The 7,528-nt window shown below is 42.3% G+C and overlaps 1 pseudogene; it reads left to right on the forward strand.

The window, feature by feature from the left end:
- Positions 1 to 756: 756 nt before the first annotated feature.
- LOC100761189 lies at positions 757 to 2,253 on the forward strand (annotated as a pseudogene).
- The last annotated feature ends 5,275 nt before the right edge of the window (positions 2,254 to 7,528 follow it).

The raw sequence follows: 7,528 nt of genomic DNA on the forward strand, positions 1-7,528 counted from the left end.
TCTCTCAGTTTCTCCATACAAACTGCTTCACGGAAAATAGTGTTGGAAGTACCTGCTTCATTCCTATAGTCACAACTGACAATTTCTGCCTTTTACTGCTTGGACCCTCACAAAACTCCAAGGTTGTTATTGGCTTCTTCTTAAAGCATAAGTGCTTCCTCAGGGTGAAGAACATCACTGTGGCCAACTTTCTGTCTGGTAAACACTAATCTTTCTTTAGGAAATATCAACTTTAACACCAACCAAATTCTTCTAAAAAGGAGACCCTTCTCTACAGGCCCCAGAAGTAATGAGCTCTGTTTGGTCAGTTTGACCAGTATAAACTGAAGCGACTGGTTATGTAACAGTCGTTGCTAAGCAACACCCAGCTTCTGGAGGCATGCTCACTGAGCATGTGCAGTGTTAGCAGATGGTTTCCTTGGCTTTAGTTTATGCTTATCCTGCCAGGTCTTTATCTCTCCTTCATGGCTGATGTATTTTATTATTCTGTACAGTAATCTAGCTGGGTGCTTGCTTTGTTTGGAGACTATAGTTCATATATATATATATATATATATATATATATATATATATATTCACTCAGAGGTCATGAATGGGTTCTCCTTTGTAGGAAAAAATGAACTTCTCTCTTGAGGCTTCTATCAGGGAGATTATGTTCTATGTTCTTGGCATTTTCAATGCAATGAAAAGTCTTGACGTGAGGCCAGAAGTAGCAGCACCCCCCTTTAAGCCCTCCACCAAGAAGGAGGCAGGGACATGCAAATCTCTAAGATTGAGGTCAATCTGGTGTACACAGTGAGGCAGAGGTACATAGTGTGAACCTGTTTCAAGAAGAAAAATGTGAAATATTTTTTAAAATTTAATATTCCTGAAACACTATGTGGAGTGGTTATTATCCAGCCATAGCTGTTTTGGTGTTCTGTATGGATGGGTTCATATATTTCCCTTGATACAAGAAGAATTGTGCTGTTTCCCATGTCCTGGGTATCTCCACACTATCAACAATGCCAGACATTTTATTGGTCTCTGTGGTTCTTTTAATGATAATGCCCCACACAGGTTCAGATACTTCAAGACTCGGTTCCACATAGTGGTGCTATTTGGGTAGCTTGTGGAACATCAAGGAGATGGAGGCTTGATAGATGACATTTGTCCCTGGAGCAGGCCTTGGACTTTCATAGTCTCTGCCCACTGTGCCTATTAGTCTTCCCCTGAGTACTGCTCCATCATGCCACTCCTCTGGAGGGGTTCCATCCACCTTACAGGAGCTTCATGCTGCCCTTGACATACTGTGTGCTCATTGCCCCTGGGATTTCAATGCCAGGAGGACCACCACTCGTACCCCTCAGCACTGGGCAGTCCAGGAGCTCCAGCAAGAGCTGTGGTGGCAACAGCAGAGCCCTTGCAGAGGCGTGGGGCACAGCATGGAAGACACTCGGTTATGGGTTACAGGACTGCTCCATAGGGACACATTACCTAGGGGTACTAGCTAACAGCATTGCTGTGCTTGAAGGTGGCTACAGGTGGGCAAGAAGCCAGTGTCTGCAGGGATTGAACCATTGGGTCTGGTCGAGTCTCCTGGTCCCTTTGTTACTGAGGACTCCTGAGCCCGTATACGGAGCCAGAGGCCAAAAAAGATTACTATGGCTCCTGTATCAAGTGCAACAAAGGCATCTATGGGCAGAGCAGTTCCTGTAAGGCCCTGGACAGCCTCTACCACATCCAATGCTTTGTCTGCTGTTCCTGTGGACGAACTTTGTGCTACAAGGCTTTCTACAGTGTCAACGGCTCCTTACTGTGAGGAAAATTATCTGTTTCCAGGGTTTCTGGAGGCATCTGGGAAGTGCCGTATCTGTGGCCACTTGATTTTCGAGAAGCTCCTACAAGCCATGGGGGGATCCTATCACCCAGGCTTCTTCTAATGCATCATTTGTAACAAATACCTGCATGGCATCCCCTTCACAGTGGACTTCTCCAATCAGGTGTGCTGTGTCCCTGACTACCACAAAAATTATGCACCAAAATGTTCAGCCTGTGGACAACCTATCCTCCCCTCAGGGCTGTGAGGACATTTGAGGGTGATATCCGTGGACCATAATTAACAGTGTTAGTTGTTAACACTGTGAGGACTGCCACATGCAGCTGAGGGTCGAGGAAGGTTGCTGCTGTTTCCCGCTCGATGGACATTTGCTCTGCCATGGCTGTCACATGCAGCAACTCAATGCCCAACAGCCCTCTACCAACTATATGTGAGGTGTAGTTATTGCTGCCATCATCACCGCTGTGGAGAAATTCTCTGGCCAGCTGAGGCGAGGAATACACTCTGCAATCCTTGTGAAGAGTTCTCTGGGGATGCCCCAAAGGGCAGAGACCCAAAGATCCTAACATTCCATACAGGCTGTGGAGGAGGGACTTCTGATTGACAGGAGGATTGACTGATCTTTGTGGGCAGCCTGTGCTGTGCATATGCCTCATAGCACACACGGGCAAGTTTTAGTACTTCTGAACATCAGATTCTGTTGCATATTTCCTGTGTATGTTTCTATAAATTCAAACATCATCCCAGCACTGGATCACACGACAGGGCATCACAAAAACCACCCCCAGTCTGTTGCACCCTACACATAGCATCTGCCACGCCTTTCCCACAGTGTCCTATCTTTGTCTGCATGAATGGCTGGAAGCCCTGCACTTCATAATGAGTCATTTCTTGGCTGTCTCCCTGAGGACTAGAGAAGATTTCCATATGTCTGCTGTGACAGTGACCAGCTCTGTGTGTGTGTTTGGGGGGGGGGTTGTTGCCTGTGTTGCCTGTTTCTCAGGGACCCAGGGAGGCTGAGTGAGGCCTGTCCTTGGTTGCTGGTTTGCTCAGCCGGGAGAAGTAATGAGCAGGTCTCTGGGTGTGAAACTTTCTGGGTGGAATGCCCAGGAAAGCCCCACTCAGGCTAGCCCCACTCAGGGTTGAAGTGCACTTAGCCCTCTAGCCCAGCATATGTGGATACATTTGTATCCACGCGTGATTGGGCGCCTCCCTCTAGGACTCCTTTTTTCTCAAGTGACTTTTACACTTAGTTCTCTAGCAGTAGCTTATCATTTAAGGCCCACCTCTTCACCTCTTCAAGAGATCCTGCATTGGATCTGTTAGAACCCCACAATTCAAAGCTTTGGGGAAGCTGGAGAGAACGAACTGGTTTGACTTGGTTCTAGCCCACTCGACTTAAGCTTGAATTCACCTAAGGCAGGACTTGCTGGCTGAAATCCAGTTCATTTGATGAGCAGGTTGCCAAGAACTCGATCCCCTTTTGAGTGTTATTATAGTCGTCTAAATGTTCTATTCTGTTCATTACCCTGAGGATTCTGTAGTTTCTGCCTGTTCATCAAGAGTACTTCAGAGTTATTAGCAACCTACATTTATCAACTTTGTGGCACTTTGTAAGTGATAAGATTGCTCCCTGACTTTATGCTTGTCTTTTCCTATGTGATCTACTTTTCCCACACTTAAAAAAAGTTTAAATCTAGGAATAAATAACAATTGGTACAGAAAAAAGTTGGAATGTACTTCCATCTAGTAATTGATAATCAAAGTGTGGTCTATAATGCATGGTAAATACATAATGAGTTGATTCTATTTTGTGAGCACATCCTCAATACTGTACAATATTGACATGCTTACAACATATACAAAATGCAAATCAGAACATTTACATTCTGTAGCTGGGTGAGAATGTGACTAGTCTATCCTATCTACATGCTTTTTATCAATATTACTTCTACAACAAGCAAGTTGTATTTTACAAGTTCATATATCCTCTGGCTCATTATGTGTATGTAAGATTTATGTATGAGATCTTGGATGCATTTCTGTAATACCATTATACAAAAGGAAGAAAGTAAAAACTGTATTTCAATTTGAGAAAATTTTATTGAAGATCTTTATGTAGAATAAAGACCTCTACTTTTCAGGACCATGCTCCACATAAATGTTTATTACGCAAATACACAGTTGCAGGAAGATGTAGAAACGATAACTAAATGGACTTTGTGTGCATATGGCATTCTTTTAGTCCATGAGGGAAATTCTATGATAAATGACTCACGAGGATTCTATTTTACAAGCATGAACTTCCTATTTCTCATTATAGGCCTATATGAATTTTACTGTAATGACTTTTTTAGAGGATTTGTAAAAATCAGTTCTTACAGAGCAGGAAAGGAAGTACATTTTGTCCCATTCTATTAGATAACATTTGTAGCTCCATCCACGGGACTTGATAGGCTTGGGCCTGTTTCAGCCTGTTCCCTATGCCCTGCTCAGGGACACCTGAGGGGACTGCTCATGATGGCGGATCCCATTCAGCCAGATCTAGCACATCCAGACACCGCCAAAGCCCCTTACAAGTCCGGCCTCCATCTAGGGACTAGGAAGAGGAGAGCCATCAGAGTATTGGATCTGTTTGCACCTACCAGAAGAGAACCTTGGTCCTGCACCCACCAGGAGAAAAAAAGATTCCTTCTACACCCACCAGAAGAGGTGATGGAAGGTAGAAAATATAAAAACACATTAAACAACAGAAAAACCAACAGGACACCACCAGAGTCTAGGGACCCTACACCAACAAGACCGGAACATCACAACTCAAATGAAGCAGAAGAAAATGACCTCCAAAACATCTTCATGAGGAGTCTGGACACACCTCACCCCACTCTACACTCTGCTCTCTGTCCTGTGGAGGGTGCCTAAGCCTCAGGTGAGTCTGGGTGCTGCTCGCCCCCCGCCCACAGTATCCCCCATCAACGCCTGCTTGCTTCTGCCTGGAAACACCCCCCCCACACACAAGAGTGGACCTGCCCAGACCGGGAAGGCCCACCCTGAGTCTGGACACACCTCACCCCTGTCCACTCTTAACCCTTTGCAATCTGGCTGCCGCCAAAGGCTGAGCCATTTGCCAGCCACCAAAGAAAGGGACAGACCCCAGCTGCACTAACTGGAAGAAGAGATGGGAAGAAGACAGAGTAAGAACAAACTCAAAAACAAAAATACCAATATGACACCATCAGAATCTAGGGACTCCATACCAGCAAGATCTGAAAAGCCTAACACAGAGGATGAAGAAATTACCTTAGGAAGATGATAGAGACCTTTAAAGAGGAAACAAGAAAATCCCTTAAAGAAATAGAAGAAAAAAATACAAGCAAAAAATTACATGAGATGGAGGAAAAATCACACCAAAAATTTCAAGAAGTAAACACATATCTCAAAATATCTAAGAAAGCCAAGAAAAAAAAACCAAACAAGTGGAGGAAGCACTCAAAACAGTTGAAGACAAGAAAGCTGAAATAGACACAATAAAGAAAACACAGAATGAGGCGGAGTTGGAATTAGAAAAGCTGGATAAATGATCAGGAACTAAAGATGTGAGTATAACCAAGAGAATTCAAGAGATAAAGAGAGAATCTCAGTTGTTGAAGACTATCTAGAGGACATATAGTCATCTACCAAAAAAAACTCAAGTCCAACAAATCCATAACACAAAACATCCAGGAAATATGGGAAACTGGAAAAAGGCCGAACATAAGAATGATAGGTATAGAAGAAGGTGAATAAATACACCTCAAAGGTACAGAAAACATATTCAACAGAATCATAGAAAAAAACTTCCCCAACATAGAGAAAGATATGCCTATGAAAGTACAAGAAACTTACAGAACATCAAACAGACTGGACCACAAAAAGATGTCCCCTCAACACATAATAATCTAAACACGAAACCTACAGAATAAAGAGAAAATATTAAGAGCAGCAAAGGAAAAAGGCCAAGTAACATATAAAGGCAGACATCAGAATCACACCGGACTTCTCAATGGAAACATTGAAAGCCAGAAGGTCCTGGATAGATATCCTACAAATACTAAGGGAGCATGTATGCCAAACCAGACTACTGTACCCAGCAAAACTTTCAATCACTATAGATGGAGAAAACAAGATATTCCATGACAAAACCAGACTTAAACAATACATATTCACAAATCCAGCACTACAGGAAGTTCTGGAAGGAAAACTCCAACCCAACGGAGATAACGACACTCACAAAAACATAGGAAATAGATAATCCAATTTTACCAAACATGAAAAGAAACAGGAGGGTGAAATACACACACACAATGACACCACCAACAATAAACACAAAACAAACAAGAATCAACAATCAGTGGACATTAATATCTCTCAATGTCAATGGTCTTAACCTGTCCATAAAAAGATACAGGCTAACAGAATGGAAACAAAAACAGAATCCATCCTTCTTCTGTATACAAGAAACACACCTCAACATCAAAGACAGGCAATACCTCAGAGTAAAGGGTTGGGAAAAGATTTTCCCATCAAATGGGCCCAAGAAACAAGCTGGTGTAGCAATCCAAATATCTAACAAAATACACTTAAAGCTAAAATCAATCAAAAGAGATGAAGAATGGCAATTCATACTCATCACAGGAAAAGTCCATCAAGATGAAGTCTCAAAACTGAACTTCTATGCCCCAAATACAACGTCACCCATGTCTGTAAAAGAAACATTACTAAAGCTCAAACAACACATAAAACCACACACACTTATAGTAGGAGACATCAACACCCCCCTTTCACCACTAGACTGGACCACCAGACAGAAACTTAACAAAGAAACAAAGGATTTAACAGAAGTTATGACCCAACTGGGATTAACAGACATCTATAGAACATTCCATCCAAACACAAAAGAATATACCTTCTTCTCAGCACCACATGGAACCTTCTCTAAAATTGACCACATAGTTGACAAGAAAGCAAACCTCCACAGATACAAAAGAACTGAAATAACCCCCTGTGCCTTATCAAATCACCATGCTTTAAACCTAGATTTCAACAGCAATACGAATTGCAAAAGAACCTACAAACTGGTGGAAATTGAATAACACCCAATTGCACCATTCTTGGGGTGAGGAAGAAACAAAAAAAGAAATGAAAGACTTCCTAGAATTTAATGAGAATGTAGACACAACATACCCAAAATTATGGGACACCTGAAATCAGTGCTAAGAGGAAATCTCATAGCACTAAGCGCCCACATGAAGAAACTGGAGAATAGTCACACTAGAGAATTGACAGAACAATTGAAAGCAGTAGAACACAAAGAAGCCTACACATCCCGGAGGAGCAGACGCCAGGAAATAATCAAACTGAGGGCTGAAATCAGTACAGGAGAAACTAGGAAATGATTAAAAAGAATCAATGAAACAAAGAGTTGGTTCTTTGAGAAGAGCAACAAGATAGACAAACCTTTACCCAAACTAACCAAAAGGCAGAGAGAGAGACCATGCTAATTAACAAAAACAGAAATGAAAAGGGGATATAACAACAGACACTGAGGAAATCCAGAGAATCATCAGGTCATACTTTGAAAACCTGTACTCCACAAAATTCAAAAATCTAAAAGAAATGGACAATTTTCTGGATAGATATCACCAAAACTAAGCCAAGAAAAGATAAACA

The sequence above is a fragment of the Cricetulus griseus genome, chromosome 3, assembly GCF_003668045.3.
Source record: "Cricetulus griseus strain 17A/GY chromosome 3, alternate assembly CriGri-PICRH-1.0, whole genome shotgun sequence".
NCBI lineage: Eukaryota > Metazoa > Chordata > Mammalia > Rodentia > Cricetidae > Cricetulus > Cricetulus griseus.